The sequence below is a fragment of the Symphalangus syndactylus genome, chromosome X, assembly GCF_028878055.3.
Source record: "Symphalangus syndactylus isolate Jambi chromosome X, NHGRI_mSymSyn1-v2.1_pri, whole genome shotgun sequence".
In the NCBI taxonomy this organism is placed as follows: domain Eukaryota; kingdom Metazoa; phylum Chordata; class Mammalia; order Primates; family Hylobatidae; genus Symphalangus; species Symphalangus syndactylus.
The window spans coordinates 31,321,383-31,344,456 of record NC_072447.2 but is presented as its reverse complement, the minus strand read 5'-3'; the positions used below and the strand labels follow the sequence as shown (position 1 = coordinate 31,344,456).

At 35.9% G+C, this 23,074-nt stretch overlaps 1 long non-coding RNA gene across 2 annotated transcripts in view; it reads right to left on the bottom strand.

Moving 5' to 3' along the window:
• LOC129475734 (uncharacterized) overlaps positions 1 to 23,074 on the bottom strand; it is a 167,584-nt gene that overhangs the window by 135,260 nt on the left and 9,250 nt on the right. The window contains exons 4-5 of one of the 2 annotated variants that reach the window (XR_010119597.1): positions 3,284 to 3,461; positions 2,597 to 2,727 (exon numbers count right to left, since the gene is read on the bottom strand). This is a non-coding gene — a long non-coding RNA (uncharacterized lncRNA). The remainder of the gene's footprint in view (positions 1 to 2,596; positions 2,728 to 3,283; positions 3,462 to 23,074) is intronic. The other variant, XR_008654850.2, reaches the window with a different exon arrangement.

Sequence of the window (23,074 nt, the reverse complement as noted above, 5' to 3'; positions counted from 1 at the left end):
AGTTCCATTGTCTGTGGTGTGGAGTGTGGCTATTGCCTGTCTGTGGGATACTGATGCACCAGCAACTGGCCATCAATTACTTGCCAGTATAGTATTTATAAGAAAATTCTATTCTGTGATTAAAATTATATGGAAGTCTTATTACCAAGCCTCAGTTAACTTCTTGCATAATGCACATTTTCCAAGCAATCTGGAAGGGAACAGATATCTTGTGGCAGACACACTCAGTGACCTAACCAACAGCCACCTTCCCTCTCTGTGAGAAGAGACTCTAATTTGGTTAGGGTTGGCAATATTCCCAGGCTTAAAGGGTGGCTATGATTAGTGAGAAACCAGCTGAGATGATTCTGTTCCCCCTTTCCAGGTACAGACTTCACTGTACATAACAACTGTTAGTTAATGACTTTTTGTCATAATGGCTCTTAAAAGGTTGTGACACTTTTTGAACAATGACTCATTTTTTTTCAATATATTGACTTTTTTTGTTCCCCAAACATACCAAACAAATACGCTATAAGACGTGATATTGCATCATTTCAGTTGCAGGCTAAGTCATGCTCACAAATTTTACTTGACATACATTTACTTGTCAGAGCATATCATATGGAACAGATTTGTAATGAGCATCATGTTTGAATGAGCCTACAATGTTCTGCTTTGCATACAGATGCCAAGTGAGAGGGATAAAGATGTGCTGTCTACATTTCCTTTGTCTTTGTGCATGTGCAATTTCACGTTTCAACACACTCTCACATTTAGCTTTTATTTTGCCCTAAAGGTGATTTCTAGTCTATACCTTTTAAGTAAAGTTAGGGTACAAAATAATTATGAACTGCCTCCCCTAAGTTGAAAGCTGGTGAAGCAAATGGTGTAGACAAAATAATTCACCTTCCAAAAATATGAATCCCTCACCCTCTCCTCCACCATCCCTATCAAGTCTGCTTTTCCTCATTACATTTCATTTTGTGTACAAACTGTATATGCTTACTTTCAAATGGTTCTTAATTTATTATATAAATTTGTTTTCATTGCTCACTGAATATATTTTCTTATCTGTGAAAATTACTTGGATATCTTGGATTGGGACAGAACACAGTGTAATGTTTCCCTTAAAAGTAATAGAATTCAAAAAAAATCAACAGCTTACCACTTAGAGGCAAAGCTTTCAAGAAAAAAATAAAGTAATTAAGTGAGGGATGAGCATGCTTGCTTCTCAGCACCCCCTAGCTTGCAGCTGGGGATGGAATGAGTCAGATCTGGCCAAAGAGAGGTAAAGCCTCCTGGGGACTCCCAGGAAAGCTTCTTCCCTCTGATACAAGGAGAACACTTTTCTCCCTTCCCCATCTTCTGACCATGAGTTTTAAGGTATTTTAAAGACGAGTTTGCACAGAGTTGTGGCTGCTGAACTTGAGGGAGAAAGTGGCAGGAGAATCACACGATGCCGACTCAGTGCCCTGACTTGGTAGAGTTGAAGAAATAATCCTAGAACTTCTGCCCTCAGTCTTCTTGTTAGATAAAGTTTTTATTTAAAGCAACGTTAGTTATGTTTTCCATTATGTGCAACCAAAACATTCCGAAATGATTCCTTATTCACCCCCTAATCATTAGAAGGGGAAAGGCATTAAATAATAGTAACCTTTCACTTTGTATAGTGATTTTCAGTGTCTAAGTGCTCTCAGGTTCTGCTGGAAGGCTTCCTTTTAACCTGATCCCCTCTGGCTTTAAAATGTCATTCCCACAGGTCGTGGTCTCTCCCTTGTTATCTCTTTTCTCATTGTTGTTCTTGAATCTCTGATCTGGCCTAAGTTGTATGTAGAACTCAGCTCTCTTTTTTTCATTTCCATAAACCAAAAATGTTCACACACAGAAGATATTTGTGTATGAAACTGGCTTCCTTTAAAGTCTGAGTTTGTATCGCAACAAGGCCACACAGCTTAAATATCAGACATTTTTATCTTTATAAAATATTTAGGCTACCCTTCCATGATATTGAGCCACACTTTATCTTCTAAAGCTTCTTGATTATCCCCTTTGGGGTTCATTGTCTCAGGGTTCCCTGGAAAGTCCCATTCCCCTCAAATATTATGCAAAGTCTTTTAGCTCACTACTCCTCTGCCTAGAAGGGCAGTCACCTGCACATATCATTATTCTATATCTTGTTACAAAATGGGCCAAATACTTTATTGGCAGAGGTTTTGAAATATCCATCTTTGCTTTCTCTGTCATTCCCAAGTTTCTGTTATTAAAAGGTAGCAGAGATTAGTTCACTGTTGAATTATGCTACCACTTTAGAAGGCAGAAGTGGATGCAGTCTGTTTGGGTTTTAAAGAATAATTTTTTCTTAGTTTCAAAATAGTAGGGTTGAGAAGGACATTGTGATAGTGTATTGAAAAGAGCACAGAACTGGAACTTCGAATACTTAGATTTCAATCTAACTGAGCATTTCTATTTCCACGTATCTCTGGATCTCAGTGTCCTCATATGTAAAAACGTGGAGGGGGAATGCACTGAAGAATAGCTGAGGTCCTATCTCCTAGCAGTTTCTAGATGAAGAATCTGGGGCCTGAGAAATCAGGCAACTTAATATTTTACTTACCACTTATGATCATTCTCCTATTTTCCTTTGAGGCTTGATTTATCAAGATTAATTGTGTATTTCATATTTTGTTCAGATGCTCTATTTTTTTTTTCCTTGCTTCCAAAGTTACACTGATCTTAGCACTGACACTGCAGGAAGAAAGAGGAAATGTAAAGTAATTAAATTCAATTTGGATAAACAGATACACTTGCACATAATGGGAAAAAAATGTGTGTATAGGTTATTCACTGAGGCAACAGAATAGAAACAATCTAAATGTCCATCACTAGAAGAACAGTTTGCCAAATTATTCCATATTCCTGCTATGGAATACTAGGCAACTATTCAAAAGAGACAGATCTTAATGTACTAATTTCAGAGGTGCTCCAAGATTATAAATATACACACACACAGTAACATTTCACTTAAGGACAGGGATATATTCTGAGAAGCTAAGCGTGTTAGGTAGTTTTGTTGTGTGAACATCATAGAGTGACTTACACAAACCTAGATGGTACAGCCTACTACACACGTAAACTATATGATATAGTCTATTGCTTCTAGGCTACAAACCCGTACAGCATGTTACTATGCTGAATACTGTAGGCAGTTGTAATACAATGGTAACTGTTTATGTATCTAAGCATAGCTAAACATAGAAAAGGTACAGTAAAAATACAGTATAAAAGATGGAAAATGGTTCACCTTTGTATCAGTCCATCCTCACATTTCCATAAAGAACTACCCAAGACTGGGTAATTTATGAAGAAAAGAGGTTTAACTGACACAGTTCTACAGGCTGTACAGGAAGCATGGCTGGAGAGGTCTGAAGAAACTTATAATCATGGCAGAAAGCAAGGGGAAGCAGGCACGTCTTACATGGCTGGAGAAGGAGGAAGAGAGCAAAGAGGAAGGTGCCACATACTTTTAAACAACCAGGTCTCATGAGCACTCACCCACTATCACGAGAACAGCAAGGGGCCATTCGCCCCCATGATCCAATCACCTTCCACCAAGCTCCTCCTCCAACAGCGGGGATTATAGTTCAACATGAGATTTGGGTCGGAACACAAATTCAAACCTTATCAATCTGTATGGGGTACTTACCATAAATGGAGTTTACAGGACTGGAAGTTGCAGTGGTGAGGCAGTGAGTGAGTAGTGAGTAAATATGAAAGTTTAGGAGATTACTGTGCACTACTGCAGGCTTTATAAGCACTGTACACAGGCTACATTAAATTTATTTTAAAACTTTTCTTTCTTTAATAATAAATTAACCTTAGCTTACTGTAACATTTACACATTTTTACTTTATAAACTTTTCAATTTTTTTAACTTTGACTTTTTAGTAATTATTCCTAGCTTAAAACACCAACACATTGTACAGCTGTACAAAAATATTTTCTTTCTTTACTTTCTCCTCATTCTATGGCTTTTTTATTTTACTTTAAAATTTTCTGTTGAAAACTAAGACACAAACACTCACATTAGCCTAAGCCTACACAGGGCAAGAGCCATCAATATCACTGTCTTCCACCTCCACAGCTTGTGCCACTGGAAGATCTTCAGGGGCAGTAACATGCATGGAGCTGTCATCTCCTATGATAACAATGTCTTCTTCTGGATATCTCTTGGAGGACCTGCCTGAGGCTGCCTTACAGTTAGCTTTTACAAAACATATAAGTAGAAGGAGTACACTCTAAAATAACAATAAAAATCATGATATAATAAATACATAAGCCAGTAACATGGCCTATTATTATCAAGTATTATGGAGCGTGCATAATTGTATGTGCTGAACTTTTATGTTACTGGCAGCGTGGTAGATTTGTTTACACCAGCATCACTACAAACACGCAAGTAACGTGTTGTGCTATGACATCACTAGGTGATAGGAATTTTTCAGCTTCATTATAATCTTAGGGACCACTGTCATTTCTGTCATGGACCAAAACATTGTTATGTGGTGCATGACTGTATATATATCTCTGTGTGTATCCATATACAAATATACATTTACATATGTATGCATGAGCACACACATATATAGTTATGGTGCCAAAAATATGTGTACTATATCACCATTGATGAAAAAAATACATATATTGCTTGACTAAATATAGAATATCTCTGGAACGATACACAAAAAACTGATAACAGTGGTTGCCTTTTGGGACGAGAAAGGGGTGAAAGATAGGAGGAAAACTTATCCTTTACTGCTTACTGTAAAATTTAGTACTATGTGCATGCATTGTCTGTTAAAATATGTTAGATGCATTGTTTAAAGGTTAAAAAATCTTTTAAAGGCTGAGCATGGTGGCTCATGCCTGTAATCTCAGTACTTTGGGAGGCCAAGGTGGGAGGATCACTTGAGCCCAGGAGTTCAAGACCAGCCTGGGCAACATGGTGAGACCCTTTGTCTACAAAAAATACAAAAATTAGCCAAGCACAGTGGCATGCGCCTGTGGCCCCAGATTCTCAGGAGACTGAGGTGGAAGGATCACTTGAGCCTGGGATGCAGAGGTTGCAGTGAGCTGAGATTGTGCCCCTGCACTCCAGCCTAGGTGACACAGTGAGAACTTTTCTCAAAAAAAATTTGTAAAAAGAAATGTAGAATAAAATGAGGTGTGGCCGGGCACTGTGGCTCACGCCTGTAGTCCCAGCACTTTGGGAGGCCGAGGCGGGTGGATCACTGGAGGTCAGGAATTCAAGAGCAGCCTGGCCAAGATGGTGAAACCTCGTCTCTACTAAAATGCAAAAATTAGCCGGATGTGTTGGCGGGCGCCTGTAATCTCAGCTACTCAGGAGGCTGAGGCAGGAGAATGGCTTGAACCCAGGAGGCAGAAGTTGCAGTGAGTCGAAATCATGCCACCGCACTCCAGCCTAGGCAACAGAGCAAGACTCCCTTTCAAAAAATAAATAATGAAATGAGGTGTGGACATTATTGGTGGATTTCAATTGATCACTCTCTTCTTATCTTAAACTAATAACAGTTCTCCATCTCCAACCTAAGCCCTAGAAAGCTGTTAATGGTGAATGGTGTACTGCTTTATAACCCTCCCTGAGCCTTGCACTCCCCACAGTCACTCACCGGAGTTGGGATACTGCCTTTTGAGTCATTATAGAAGGGCCTGTGTTCCCTTCTTAGGACCGTCGACCATCTTTGGGTGGCTACTGCTGGATATCTCTGACTTGTTTTGACGTAAATGGGAGGCAGCCCTGGATCCATGGTGGATATTGGAATTAGACACACCTGGCTTACATTACCAGCTTCACCTGTTACTTATGTTCCCTAAGCCTCTAGTTCCTCATTTGTAAGATGAGGTGATGGTATCTTCTTCACAAGACTTTTGTGAGACTTTAATGACCTTAGCAATGCACATGGTTGGAGCTGAATAAATGTTCATTCCTCTCTCTATATTTGTTCATCCCTCTCTCCCTATTTCTTCACTTGCTTCACTGTCATCCATTCCCATCACCCTCCTTAGTTTTCAGAGTAGTACCTGCATTGATGTTCCCTAAACGGTTTTTCAAGAGCAGTAATTTTCAACCAGGAGCAATTGTGCCCCACAGGGGCATTTGGCAACGTCTATCTGGAGATATTTTGTTGCCGTAACTGGAGGAGAGACTACTGGCATCTGGTGGGTAGAGGCCAGCGATGCTGTTAAACATCCTTCAACACATAGGACAAAAGGGAGTTATCTGGTCAAAAGTGTCAGTAGTGTTGCAGTTAAGACACTCTTTTTTAAAGATTTGTATAAAACTCCAGGTGATTGTGCAAATTGGCAGGAAACTGCACCTAAGGAAATAATTTTATTTTAAAGATGCCTATAACTACATTCACTAAGAAAAACTTCAGCAGTTTCCACAATTGCTCTGTTTTCAAGATCATGAATTTGTCTTTCGGGCAAAGGAGAAGGGAAAATTTAGAGGAAATAACTGCTATATCTTTTATTCTAGGAACTTGAGAAACTTACCTATGCCCTTTAAGACCATGAGCTGAGGTGGCTTTGTATCAGTTATCTATTACTGGATAGCAACCACCCAGAATGCAGTGGCTTATCACAACAACTTGTATTTAATTTAGATTCTACTAGAGAGTTATTCTCTGGTCTGAGACAGGCTCAGCTGATTTTGGTTACCTCAGATTAGTAGAACCACCCAGCTGAGCTCAGTTCAAATTGCTAAACTCCAGAATCATAATTTGTTTTTTTTAACTGCTAAGTTTTGGAGTAATTTGTTATGCAGCAGAAGCTAACTGATGCAATGAGAATTGGGGGCTTTTTATTTCAGTTTGGGGCTCTTGGCAATAATGCTGCTATGAACATTTTGGCTACAAGTCATCCAAGTGTGTTCAATTCTGTTGATTATAGGAGTAAAACTGCTGGTAGTTCTGTTTCATTCTTAAAGTACCAAATTATTCACACACACATAGAGCTTCATTTTCTGCTCATAACTTCTGTTTCTTTTCTTCAGTAGCAGCAAGTACTATGGGCCCATTTTTTTTTTTGAGGCAGAGTCTCACTCTGTTGCCCAGGCTGGAGTGCAGTGGCACAATCTTGGCTCACTACAACCTCCTGGGTTCAAGCTATGGGCCCATCAAAAAAAAAAAAAAGACAAATGGTGGAAAGCTGGTTCGTGATGATTTTTCAGAGCCTGGTTGGGAGGTCAAACTTGTGAATGCCCTGTCTACCATCTCTTCCACAGTGAAAACATCCTCTTCCATTTAAAAATATTGTTTCCACTTTGTCTACACAAAGAACTGTTCCCAAACATTTTCACACACAAGAAGGAAATGACCAAGAGCACACAATACAAAAATAATCTCTCAGGCATGTGAGAATGCAAAAGCTATTATGGTTTTTAAAAAGCATACTTCAATGAATAAGACAGAAGGGTTTTTTGGTTTTTGTTTGTTTGTTTGTTTGTTTTATGAATAAGAAACTTGAGGCAGTAAATGAGTAAGAACTGCTAATTCCTGTGGGTAAGATTAGTACATGTCAGGAAGAAATGTGTGAGTTCTTCAAGTAATCCGTCAATAAATGTTTGAGTGCCAATGGTGTATAAAGTGCTGCACTTCTGGTAATTTCTTTGGACCTTAACAAAGAAGAGGGAGAGCTGTAAGCTCAACCTGGGATCACAGGTATCAGAGGATTGAGGTTCCAAATAAGAAACTGGCTTCGCCCAGTTCCGTTTCCTGTGATTTTGCCTTGGTTAAGTTATTTTCTTCTAGTGTGGCTTAGTTTCTTCATCTCAAAAAAACGAGAAGAAATATACAGACTTAGGCAGCCCTACACTGCTGAGGAATGTACTTGATAACATCATTAAATCCAAGAGACATTTTTCTGTTCTCCTCTTGACACTGGTGACCAGTCACTACTTTAAAAAAAAAAAAAAATTCACTTCCCTTGGCTTCAAGGAAATAATGTCCTGCTAACTTTTCTTTCTACCTTTCTGGGCTCTCTGTTTTTAGTAGGTTTGTCCTCCTTGCCAAGCTATTAAATTTTGGAGTTCCTTAATCCTTGGCCCTTAACTACATCCCCTTCCCATCCACTCTTCCTAAAAAACTCCTTCACACCGTACCTCAGACATTTAAATGACGATGGCTCATAAATTTCTATCACCACCTTAGACCTCTCCTCTGAGCTCCAGACCTCTACCAATGGCCTACATGACACCTCCTCATGGATGGCTCAAGGGCATGCCAAACCTAGCAATTCCAAACCAAATTCATGAGTGTCCAAAACAAACTTCATCCTTGTTCATGACCTGTTCCCTATCATAATGAGTTGCGTCATCATTCATCCCAAGGATGCAGGACTGAAGCCAGTTAGTTATTTTTGGCATCCTTCATTCCTCTGTCTCGCTGAAGCCTCACAACCAAGCATTATCCAGCCCTGTTGAGTTTCCTCCTATATCTCTCCCATCCTTCAACTTCTCTCCATTTCCAGCTAGTACAAGCTGTCATTATTGTTCACCTCAACTACTAGCTCCTCCAGTCCATTCTCCACAGCCTGCAGCAGAATTGTCTTCTCAAAATGTAAATAGAAGCATGCCAGTTCTCCTGCTTAAAGCCTGTGTTTTCATATGGCTTTGAGGATCCAGGCAAAATCATTTTACATGGCCTGAAAGGTCCTATATAGGTCTAGTCCCTGCCTATCTCTCTAGCTTCTTCATGTCCCATCCTTTCTCTAGCTTCTGGGCTGTAGCCACACTGACCTACTTCTAGTCCCTTTGATTTGAGATACTCTGTCCAACCCCAGGGCTTTTGCACATGTTGTTTCTTCCACTTAAAATGCTCTTCCCTCTTGCAGTAGACCAAATAACACCTCTACCAAAGACGTCCATGTCCCAACCCCAGAACCTGTGAATATGTTACTTTATATGGCAAAAGGGACTTTATAGATGTGATTAAGGTAAGGATCTTGAGATAGGGAGAATATCTTGAATTATCTGCGTGGGTTCGTTGTAATCACATGTCCTTACAAGGGAAAGAGGGAGGCAGCGGAGTCAGAGCCAGAGAAGGAGATGTGATAAGAGAAGTAGAGGTCAGAGAGGAAAGAGATTTAAAGATATTATGTTGCTGGCTTTGATGATGAAGGAAGTGGCCATGAGCCAAGATGGCCTCTAGAAGCATAGGTAGCCTCTAGAAACTGGAGAAGGCACAGAAATGAATTATTTCCTACATCCTCCATTAAAAATTCAGCCCTGTTGACACATAGATTTTAGGACTTCTGACCTCTATAAGATAATAAATTTATGCTGTTCTAAGCAACTAAATTAGTAGTGACTTCTTACAACAGCAGTCAGAAACTAATACACCTCTCTTCTTCACATAATTGATTTCTACCTTCCCTCAGATCTTAGTTCCTCAGGGAAGCCTTCTCAACATTCTGCTAAGTTAGATCTATCTAATATGGGCCCTCCTAGTCTGAGCCTATTTTCTTTCCAGCTCTTTACACAATCGTGTGATTGTTGATTGGCCCAGCTAAAAGTTCTGTGAGGGGAGGCATTGCACCTATTATACCCACCAGTATATCCCCAACACTTAGTGCAGGGCATATAATAACCCTTAATATTAATTTGAAAGAAATAATATCATAAAGCTCTAAAAAACCAGCCAGGCATGGTGGCTCACACCTGTAATCTCAGCACTTTGGGAGGCCAAGGTGGGAGGTTGCTTGAGCCCAGGCATTTGAGACCAGCCTTGGCAACATAGCAAGACCTCGTCTCTACAAAAAAATAAAATGAAAATTAGCTGAACAGAATGGCATATGCCTATAGTCTCAGCTATGCAGGAGGCTGAGGTGGAAGGATCACTTGAGTCTGGAAGGTCAAGACTCAAGTGAGCCATGATCATGCCATTGCACTCCAGCCTGGGTGACAGAGCAAGACCCTGTCTCAAGAAAAAAAGGGCACTAAAAACTGTTCTTTGTCACAAAACGAGCTTCCCTAAAATAAGCAGAAGTTGCATTGCTGGACATTAGGAACAGGTATCAAAACACATCAGAAATAAATAGCTTCTAACAATCAACTCTCCTTGGAAAACCTTTCAAATATACCTTTATTTATTCTAAAAATGAGGGCATTTTTGTTAAAACTCTGGCTATCATTCTATTCTTCAGACCAAAATCTGGTATAAATTCGCATTAAAAAATAACATTGTAAGGTCTTTGACAGTTTACAAATGAACATCACATATATTATTTTAATCCTCAAAAGAATATAATGAGATGGACTCAGCTGAATGTCTTGTAGTAGTTTTGTACAAGGAAACTGATGCTTACAGGAATTAAGTGAATTGCTCAATGAATCGCAATGCCCAACAAACATCGAACTTAAACTTAGCTCTTCTGACTCTAAATGCAGCATGATCACCACTGCATTATGCACACACACTGTTATGTGTCAGTGGATTGAGCAGATCTCTTCATTTCAGTGTTGAACATGAAATTCAATTGGTGAATGCTTGCTCATCTCTGTCAAGCAGCTCTTAAATAAACTGACTAAAACCATTCTGCTATTTGTCCAAAAGCATTTAGAGTATTGTGGGTAATTTTGTCATGACTCAGCTCTACATTTTACAGAATCAAAACAATTGCTTGGATTGGATGCCTTGGGAGAACAAAAATTATGGAGGAGGCAAAGGAATTGGAAATAATTCTTGGGTATGACTATGCAGGTGTGCAGCTGCAGTGGGAAGAGACAAAATCACTGGAGGAAGGAAAGTCAAGGTACAGCGAGGCAGAATATTGGAAGGGTTATTGACATGGTATGGAAATCCCCAAGAATCATGACAAGAGCAGTATTAGAGAAACTGACAATGAGGGAGGTCTAAAATCTCAGAGGAAGAAGAGAGAGAGAGTGACATAGGGTTGGCCAATGACAGTAACCAAGAAGAGCAGTGGGTGGTATAATCCAACAACCTAAGAGTCAAAGATAGGGAGAGGGATGGCATTAGTGTGGAGGGAGAATAGTCTTGGGAACAATGGTATTTCCCAGTAGTCTTGGGAAATGAACAGCAAGGAAAGGCATCCATCCCACCTTCCAGTTCAGGAATATAAGGAGCATAGGAGAGAAAATAGCCATCACCTCAGAGGGTGGCAGGAAAAGCTCTGTCCTCAGGAAAATATCAGATTTCATGTAGAGCAAGAAAATAAAGGAAACATTCAAAGAAGAGACTTAGGCTAGAGGGAATTTTGTTGATGACTGAATAAGAATTTCAAAGGCAGAGGGCACAGTAGCAAAGTTTGAGTTGAGGAAAGGTAAACAAAAAAAGTCATGAAGGGGGATTATGTAAGCTATCTCCAAGGATTCCCCAACAAGTCCTGCCCTTCTAATGGGCTCCTCAGGAAGAAGAGAGCCTATTTCCTCTCCCCTTGAATCAATGCAGTCTCTCGACCAATAGAGTACTTCTTTCCTTGTAATACTTCCTTTTGAGACTCAGCTACTATACTGTTAGTGACCCAAGCCATTTGGAGAGGCCACAAGGAGGGGAACCAAAAAAATCTGACCAACTGCCTACTGGAGCTTTCCACCAGAAGCCTGCATCAACTGCTAGTCATGTGAGTAGCCATCTTGGACATTCTAGTCCAATCAAGCACTCAGATGATAGCTGGCCCAGCTGACAACATGAGCAAAAGAACCATCCAGCTGAACCTATTCAACCCACTGCATCATGAGAGAGAAAATGGTTGGTGTTTTAAGCCATTATGGTTTTGAGTGGTTTGGGTACAGGAGATGACTAAAACAGATGCATAAAATCATCTGGGGACGAGGGTAAGTAGGTGAGGGATGACCAAGGAGCCTTGGGTTTCTTTGATGACTGACATCATCAAAGATAAAGGCTTAAGAAGGTAACCTTTTTTTTTTTCCTGAGCAATTGGAAGAGTGAAATTGCCTTGAGAAATGTACGTTCTCTCTATAGTCTTTGCACTGAGTAACATTATGACTTTTTTTCTGCTTCAGGACACATTCTCTGCCACTGAGACAATGCACATACAAGATACAGAGCTCCAACACCAGATCTGAAGATGAGGACTCCAGATGACTTGTGATTTCAGGCAGAATCTTAAAAATTATTTCTGTTTTAGAGATGCCTGAATTTAAAAACCATCACCCAGACACTTGGGATTTAAGACTCTGCTTCACCCTTCCTGTGGATTTCCCCCTCCTTGAAGGAGACCCTCTGAGTGGCTTTCAGGTTAATGTGAAAGAAGCTTGAAGATGCAAATAAACTGAGTAACCATGACAACAAAGAAGCTGAAAAAAACCAAAACAATCGTGCCTATGCAAATTGCTTCCTGAGCCATCAAGGTATAAGAGTACATGGCTGTCAGCAATAATGCCTAATGGTCAATGACAAATGCAGATTGAGTTAAGGCCAGTGGTATCTTTGAGGCAGCTGTAGTCAGGGAAAAAGCCAGGCCTTCACAAGTCGCTGGCCCGTGCTCATGTTCACAATGGTGGCGTGTGTGTGTTTTAGTGTTTATTGAGCACCTACTAACCAATGACTTTCAGAGAAAATACATTCTAATTTACTGAATTAATTTCAGTCCAGGCCTTCCTGGACTTTTGCCCTAATAGCACTTTACACATAATTCCAATGAAGCCCTCAACTGATCAAACTCCAATTGGCATGGTGTACAGCAGTGCCTAATTGTAATATGCACATGATTCACCTGGGGAATCACATTAAAATGCAGATTCCAATTCAGCAGGTCTAGGGTGGGCCCAAGATTCTGCATTCCTAACAAGCTTCTTGATATGGTTTCAATCTGTGTCCCTGTGCAAATCTCCTGTTGAAATGTAATCCTCAATGCTGGAGGTGGGGCCTGGTGGGAGGTGATTAGATCATGGGGGTGGTTTCTAATGGTTTAGCACCATCTCCTTGGTGCTGTTCTAGTGATAGAGTTCTCACAAGATCTGGTTGTTTTAAAACTGTATAGCACCTCCCCTCACTCTTTTCCTCCTGCTCTGTGCATGTAAGATGTGCCTGCTTCCTGTTTGGTTTTTGCCATGATTGTAAGCTTCCTGAGGCCTCCCCAGAAGTTGAGCAGATGCTACCATCATGCTTCCTGTACAGCCAGTGGAACCAGGAGCTAGTTAAACTTCTTTCTTTATAAATTACCCAGTCTCACGTATTACTTTATAGCAATGCAAGAACAGACTAATACACTCCTCCAAGGACCACACCTTGAGAAGCAAGGGTGTGAGTTTAAAAGTATGGATTCTGAATCTAGATCACCTGTTCCTGGACCAAACTGAGGGCTGGGCTGTTATTTCTCATAGCTCAGTAACTAGATTCAGATGAACTGGGGAGGAAGAGAGTTTTATTTCTGCAACTGGTTACAGGGAGAAGGCCTGGAAATTATCACCAGACCAACTCAAAATTACAAAGTTTTCCAGAGCTTATATACCTTCTAAGCTGTATGTCTACATGTAAGTGTGCATTCATCTAAAGACACAAGTGATTAACTTCTTTTAATCTATAACTAAGGTCTGAGTCCTGAAGACCTTCCTCTGGAGCCTCAATAAATTTACTTAACCTAACTGGGTCCAGGTGCTGAGGTGATTAGCCTTATCTTGTCTCCTGCCAAATCACGGAGGTTTGGGGAGTTCCTTCAGACCCCCAATCAACTTGTTTGTGGAGGCCTGGGGAGTTTCTTCAGACCCACAGTAAAACTTGTTTAATCCTGAATAGGTCCTGTTAAGAATTCCTTCTTTGGGCCAGCGCGGTGGCTCATGCCTGTAATCCCAGCACTATGGGAGGCCGAGACGGGCGGATCACGAGGTTGGGAGATCAAGACCATCCTGGCTAACACGGTGAAACCCCGTCTCTACTAAAAATACAAAACAAAAAAAAATTAGCCGGGCTTGGTGGCGGGCGCCTATAGCCCCAGCTACTCGGGAGGCTGAGGCAGGAGAATGGCGTGAACCCGGGAGGCGGAGCTTGCAGTGAGCCAAGATTGCGCCACTGCACTCCAGCCTGGGTGACAGAGCGAAACTCCGTCTCAAAAAAAAAGAATTCTTTCTTTTTTTGCCATGCCTTAAGGCGCAGGAAAGGCCTAGGCAAAAACTCTTGGTGGGCTTTTGTTACATCCCAGCCTTTGTAATACAGGCACTGGCTTTTAATATTTAACTGAACCACTCAGTACTGAAACAGTTGTTATGGAGGCCTGCATTAGTAAGATCTGGCCTGCCACACACCTGGGTTCAAATCCTGTCTCTGTATATTAGCTAGATGACCTTTGAAAAGTTACCTGGCCTTTCTGCACTTCTTTATTCCTAAAATGGGGATGATAAAAATAGCAAAGAATAACCTCTACCTCTGAGGGTTCTTGAGTGGCCTAAATGAGTTTATATCTTTAAAATGTTTAAGCCATGTCTGGCATGTTGTAAGTACTCAATAAATATCAATTCTTGTACTCTTCTTATGTCTTACCCACTAATTGAACATTTCCTATGTGCTTTGTCTTGATCATAGATTTTAATTCTCACAACCCTGTGAGAAAATTGGTCCCACTTTACAAAGAAAAAAACAAAGGTGTAGTGAAGTCATGGAGTTAGTGAAAGTAGCTGTCTGCTTCAGAGTCCTCGACATCTGTGCTGTGAGTGTCCTGAGGGAAGAAATGATAGCCATTTATGACTATATCCCCAGGGAGTTAGCACAAAACTGGTAACTAGTAGGAGCTCAAAAAATAGTTGTTAAATGAATGACTTAATGTAATGGACATTTTTGCCTTTAATTTAGAGATTTAGAGACAAGTGAACTGAAGCTCAAAAGAATCTGAAAACTTGCCAATACACCACAAATGAGTGAGTTGGGATAGAAACCCCAACCCCCTTATATATAAAGGCTATTTTCTTTTTCTTTTTCTTTTTCTTTTCTTTCCTCCCTCCCTCCTTTCTTTCCTTCTCTTTCTTTCCTTCCTTCCCCCCTTCCCTCCTTTCTTTCTTTCTCTTTCTTTCCTTCCTTCCCTCCCTCTTTCTTTCTTTCTTTTTCATTCCGTCTTTCTTTCTTTCCTTTTTTTTTTTTAGATAGGGTCTCACTCTGTTGCCTAAGCTGAAGTGTAGTGGCAAGATCACAGATCACTGTTGCCTCAGCCTCAGCCTCAACCTCCTGGGCTCAGGTGATTCTCCCACCTCAGCACCCCAAACCCCAACACCTGAGTAGCTGGACTACAGGCACCTGCCACCATGCCCAGATACTTATATACTATATATATATACTTTATACTATATATAAATATATATACTATATATATTTATATAGTATAAATATATATAAAGTATAAATATATATACTATATATATTTATATAGTATAAATATATATAAAGTATAAATATATATACTATATATATTTATATAGTATAAATATATATAAAATATAAATATATATAAATATATAGTATATATATAGTATATATATACTTTATATAGTATATATAGTATATATATAGTATATATATACTTTATATAGTATATATAGTATATATATAGTATATATATACTTTATATAGTATATATAGTATATATATAGTATATATATACTTTATATAGTATATATAGTATATATATAGTATATATATACTTTATATAGTATATATAGTATATATATAGTATATATATACTTTATATAGTATATATAGTATATATAGTATATATATACTTTATATAGTATATATAGTATATATAGTATATATATACTTTATATAGTATATATAGTATATATATAGTATATATATACTTTATATAGTATATATAGTATATATATAGTATATATACTTTATATAGTATATATAGTATATATAGTATATATATAGTATATATACTTTATATAGTATATATAGTATATATATAGTATATATACTTTATATAGTATATATAGTATATATATAGTATATATATACTATATATATACTTTATATAGTATATATAGTATATATATACTTTATATAGTATATATAGTATATATATACTTTATATAGTATATATAGTATATATATAGTATATATATACTTTATATAGTATATATAGTATATATATAGTATATATATACTTTATATAGTATATATAGTATATATATAGTATATACATACTTTATATAGTATATATAGTATATATATAGTATATACATACTTTATATAGTATATATAGTATATATATAGTATATACATACTTTATATAGTATATATAGTATATATATAGTATATACATACTTTATATAGTATATATAGTATATATATAGTATATACATACTTTATATAGTATATATAGTATATATATAGTATATACATACTTTATATAGTATATATAGTATATATATAGTATATACATACTTTATATAGTATATATAGTATATATATAGTATATACATACTTTATATAGTATATATAGTATATATATAGTATATACATACTTTATATAGTATATATAGTATATATATAGTATATACATACTTTATATAGTATATATAGTATATATATAGTATATACATACTTTATATAGTATATATAGTATATATATAGTATATACATACTTTATATAGTATATATAGTATATATATAGTATATACATACTTTATATAGTATATATAGTATATATATAGTATATACATACTTTATATAGTATATATAGTATATATATAGTATATACATACTTTATATAGTATATATAGTATATATATAGTATATACATACTTTATATAGTATATATAGTATATATATAGTATATACATACTTTATATAGTATATATAGTATATATATAGTATATACATACTTTATATAGTATATATAGTATATATATAGTATATACATACTTTATATAGTATATATAGTATATATATAGTATATACATACTTTATATAGTATATATAGTATATATATAGTATATACATACTTTATATAGTATATATAGTATATATATAGTATATACATACTTTATATAGTATATATAGTATATATATAGTATATACATACTTTATATAGTATATATAGTATATATATAGTATATACATACTTTATATAGTATATATAGTATATATATACTTTATATAGTATATATAGTATATATATACTTTATATAGTATATATAGTATATATATACTTTATATATACTATATATATTTTATATATACTATATATACTTTATATATACTATATACACTACATATCGTATATATATAGTATATATATGATATATCGTATATAATATATATACGATATATCGTATATATACGATATATACGATATATCGTATATATACATACTATATATACGATATATAGTATATATACATACTATATATATACGATATATAGTATATATACATACTATATATATACGATATATAGTATATATACATACTATATATACTATATATAGTATATATACATACTATATATATACTATATATAGTATATATACATACTATATATACTATATATAGTATATATACATACTATATATATACTATATATAGTATATATACATACTATATATACTATATATAGTATATATACATACTATATATACTATATATAGTATATATACATACTATATATATACTATATATGTATATATACATACTATATATATACTATATATGTATATATACATACTATATATATACTATATATAGTATATATACTTGATACACTTTATATATAGTATACATATACACTATATATAAAGTATATATAGTATATATACTTTATATATGTAGTGTATATATAGTATATATATAGTATAGATACTTTATATATGTAGTGTATATATAGTATATATACTTTATATATAGTATATATACTTTATATAAAGTATATATAGTATATATAGTGTATATATACTATATATACTATATATACTTTATATAAAGTATATATACTTTATATAAAGTATATATACTTTATATAAAGTATATATAGTATATATACTTTATATATAGTATATATACTTTATATAAAGTATATATAGTATATATACTTTATATAAAGTATATATACTTTATATAAAGTATATATAGTATATATACTTTATATATAGTATATATACTTTATATAAAGTATATATACTATATATACTTTATATATAGTATATATACTTTATATAAAGTATATATACTTTATATAAAGTATATATACTATATATATACTTTATATATAGTATATATACTTTATATAAAGTATATATAGTATATATACTTTATATATAGTATATATACTTTATATAAAGTATATATAGTATATATACTTTATATATAGTATATATACTTTATATAAAGTATATATAGTATATATACTTTATATAAAGTATATATACTATATATACTATATATAGTATATATACTTTATATATAGTATATATAGTATATATAGTATATATACTTTATATATAGTATATATAGTATATATACTTTATATATAGTATATATAGTATATATAGTATATATAGTATATATACTTCATATATAGTATATATAGTATATATACTTCATATATAGTATATATAGTATATATACTTCATATATAGTATATATAGTATATATACTTTATATATAGTATATATAGTATATATACTTCATATATAGTATATATAGTATATATACTTCATATATAGTATATATAGTATATATACTTCATATATAGTATATATAGTATATATAGTATATATACTTCATATATAGTATATATAGTATATATACTTCATATATAGTATATATAGTATATATACTTCATATATAGTATATATAGTATATATACTTTATATAGTATATATACTTTATATATAGTATATATAGTATATATACTTTATATATAGTATATATAGTATATATACTTTATATACTTTATATACAGTATATATAGTATATATACTTTATATATAGTATATATAGTATATATACTATATATATAGTATATATAGTATATATAGTATATATACCTTATATATAGTATATATAGTATATATACCTTATATATAGTATATATAGTATATATACCTTATATATAGTATATATAGTATATATACTTTATATATAGTATATATAGTATATATATACTTTATATATATACTATATATACTTTATATATACACTATATATACACTATATATACTTTATATATAGTTTAAAGTATATATATATATATATATATATACACTTTTTTTTGTAGAGACAGAGTTTTGCCTATAAAGGCTATTTCCATCAAGAAATAATATTCACTTTGTAATGACCTGATGGGTTCTTCCTGCCTGCTGCGCAGACAAAATCAATTTACTGCGACCACAGCATTTCAGTAAAGAAAGTTTAACTGATGCAAACCTGGCTATGCCATGTGGGAGACACAGTTATTACCCACATCAGCCTCCCCAGAAAATTTGGAGGTTAGGGATTTTCAGATAGTTTGGTGGGCAGGGATTAGGAAATGGGTGCTGCTGCTTGGTTGGGGATGCAATCATAGGAGTGTGGAAAATGGTCCTTGCGCACTGTCTGCTTCTGGGTGGGGGCCACAGGACTGAGTGAGTCACTGGTCCGGGTGGTGCCATCAGGTCATCAGAAATGCAAAAGCTTGAAAAGACACCTCAAAAGAACAATCTTAGGTTCTACAATAGTGATGTTAATTACAGGAGTAATTGGGGAAATTGCAGATCTTGTGACATCCAGCAGAATTCAGGCCACTCTCATCCTCCTAACTTGGTGGACTTGCATTAGTTTTATAAGGGCGATTTAGTTTTTGGGAAGGGCTATCATCATTTAAACTATAAATTAAATTTCTCCCAAAGTTAGCTTTGCCCACACCCAGGAATGACCAAGGACAGTTTGGAGATTAAAGGCAAGATGGAGTTGACTAGATCAGATCTCTTTCACTGCCATAATTTTATGTTATAATTTTTGCAAAGCTGGTTTCAACTTTATCCACTTGGAGAGATGACAGTGTGGCAAGAAGACTGACTGGTGAGCAAGCATTTAAAAATGACCAAACTCGAGGGGGCTGCTTGAGTTGTTTGGAGGATAATTGACCAACAGAAGCTAAAATTAATGCATTTGTTCACATGCAACTTAATTGCCAGAGTTTTCACTTCTGCTGGAGCCTCTAAAGAGTAGCAGAATCATTTCCCCATGCTTCCTTTGCTTCCTTGCACTTTCAGCTTACGGGTTAATGGAACTTCTTCAGTGATCTTATATAACCTTTAGCAGTTATCATAGTTTGAGTTCTGTGAAGAATTCAGAGCGAGTACATAGTTTATTTGGGAGGAGTTGAGAACACGTGTAGGAAAGTGGGAAGTTAATTCAGAGAAGGCAAGGCATTGGATAAGGCGTACATTATCAAGCCTTCTGCTCACAATAGGTAATTGAAATTAATCCCATGGGGAAGCTCTGGAACGTGGTGAAAAACACAGGTCTCAAATTTATCCCACATGAAGGGAAAGGGAACTGAGGTGTTATACACTAACAGCAAAGTCATTGAAGGCTGCTCCCAGCAGTGGTAATTCCTTGGTGCTTCAAACCTGCCACATATAGGTACGGAGTGGTTTCTGCTGTTCCATAAAAAGCCATCAAGCACAGAGATGTAGATGCTGCCACTTGGAAGTCAGTGGGAGCACTCTGAAATGCTAAGAGCTCACGGGATATGGACAGAGAACCAGCAGAGTCTGCTAAAAAGGAGCTCTTTTTGCTGCTTCCCACTACAGCAGCTCACCAAGAGGGCAATTATATGGAGAAAAAAATTACCTACTTGTCCAACTGGGTTTGATGGGGGAAGGTTATGCAAGTACTATACATTTTAGGTTAGGCATTGCACAGTCATTTCCAAAAAGAGGTATGCAGGAGACATTGGACCACATCTATTGGTTAGAGTGTTGATAAGTGGCCCATGTCTGTACTTCTTAACCCTGAATTCTTTTCAATGGATTCCTGAATTTGGTTGTGTGAAAAGGAATAGGAGAATCTGTACTTGGGGGAATGAGGGAGTGGTAAGAGGAGAAGGCTCAGAGGAGGCATCCTGTATGCATTATTAGATTTGTTCTTAATCTCAGAAGGAAAGAATACATATATTTTCTGAAATATCAGTGTGCTTTCCAGAATCAGTGAGGTCATGGAAACTGTAATCTTTGCCATGTGCTCTCGCAGCCACAATTATGCTAATGAAACCAGGAATGGGGGTTGCTCTGGTGAACGTGGTGAAATCAGACTTGAGTCTGGGAGCTGGAGGTGGGTGGAAAAGCATGTGGGGGCGTCGGCAGTTGTTTTTGTGTTCGAGGCTTAGGTCTGAGGTTGATGGGCCCCTGATCTTCCTTTCATTTTCCTAACACTTGGGCCCACATCCCAGAGTGTGGAGTAGAGGACAGCAAGATATGCCATCAATGTTAATCTGATCTTTCATCAGCAAATACTGGAGAGAAGTCATTTTAAGCAGGTTTTAAAACTAGATTTGGGGCATAAAGAGTCAGGTGTTGTTGCTGTTTTTACTCAGTTTCTTAAACAAAGGGGCTCTGATGCTATTGTGGAGTTACAGTAATGTGGACCTCAAGAAGTCACAACAGATAACCCATTAGCATTTAGAGCTCTCCCTCTAGAGGTTGAGTTAAAATATTGAATATGCTTTCAAACCATCATACTACCTTTATTCCAAAGACGTCTCAAAGAGCCTAAGGAAGGTAGATTTATTTGGTGTGTCCATGCAATCTTCAGTGTCTTTCTGTCTCCTTCCCCTTTGCGCCATCCCTCGTTCTCTATGTAGAAAATGTCTTTAAAATATAGAGTGGGTCTGTATATTTGCATAACAGCAGTCCTCTATATAAAAATAAATTCTGAATAGATTGCTCCATTGTATATACATGTGGGCACGCATGTCACATACACTGATTTATTTTTCTAAGAACAAACGTCTTAATGTTTCTCTTCCTTGAGAAAAATCACCAACTGCCAGAATCTCAAATTCCATGTAGAGCTTTGCAATAACAGAGAATATATATGTAAAAAGCCACAGAGAGATGAAATATAGTGGGGAGTTAGGTTTTTGTTTCAAATAGCTCTGAATTTCCAAAGATTTCACAAGTCAAGTAGAAGGCTGTTCGTGGAATGGCTTTGTCCTCTACTCTTTAGGACACTCTTTAGGGCACTGATCAGTGTAAGTAACCTAACCAAGGCTCATTCTTTCCCTGAAGCAAAGAGGAGCTATGGTTACAGGATTTCTACAGAACTGTGGAAAAAACACAGCTTTGGAAACATATAGTTCTGAGTTCAAATCCAACCCCTGCCACTAACTTGGGCACATTTCTAAACCTCTTGGAATCTGTTTCCTCCTCTAGAAAATGGGGCTATTCACACCTTCATCAAAGGGTTATTGTGAAGATGAGATACACTGTATGTGAAAGCACTTGGCCCAAAGTAGGTGTCAAGAACTGCAAAGGGTCTAAGATTCGATGCTACTTGCAAACTAACAAGCTAGCCTGTCACAGTTTTATGGATGCTGGTAGAAGACATGAGACACCTGGGTCAGAAATGAAGGACAGTTTATTACTCACAGAATAATCATAGACAGATTATCAGCAGTTTTTGCATCAGTCTTCCAAGCCCCAATTCCCACAGGATGATCCAGAGAGGGCCAGGTGATACCTGCATATGCAAGTGGGTTCTATTACAGGAGAGAAACCCTGAGCTTAGAAAACCTGAATCTTTTACAATGGACAGTACACATTTTTTCCTTTTGCTCCAGAAGGAGCCATTGCCTTTATTATTCTAGGTGGTAAGGGTATTGGTCCTTTGCTCTGGAGGGAGGCACTATGTCTGTCTTCCAAGGCATCCTTGAAAAGGTAGTCCAGAATCAAGAGCAGTGAGTCTGCTTGCAAGATGCACAGATGTATAAGAGACTCATGAGGAATAATCTCCCAACAGTAGATTCTCAATAAATGGTGGTTGGCAAGGGAAGTGGGAAAAGGATGACAAAAAAATGACAACTATTTCCCTGGGTTCTGTATTGATCCCATTTTG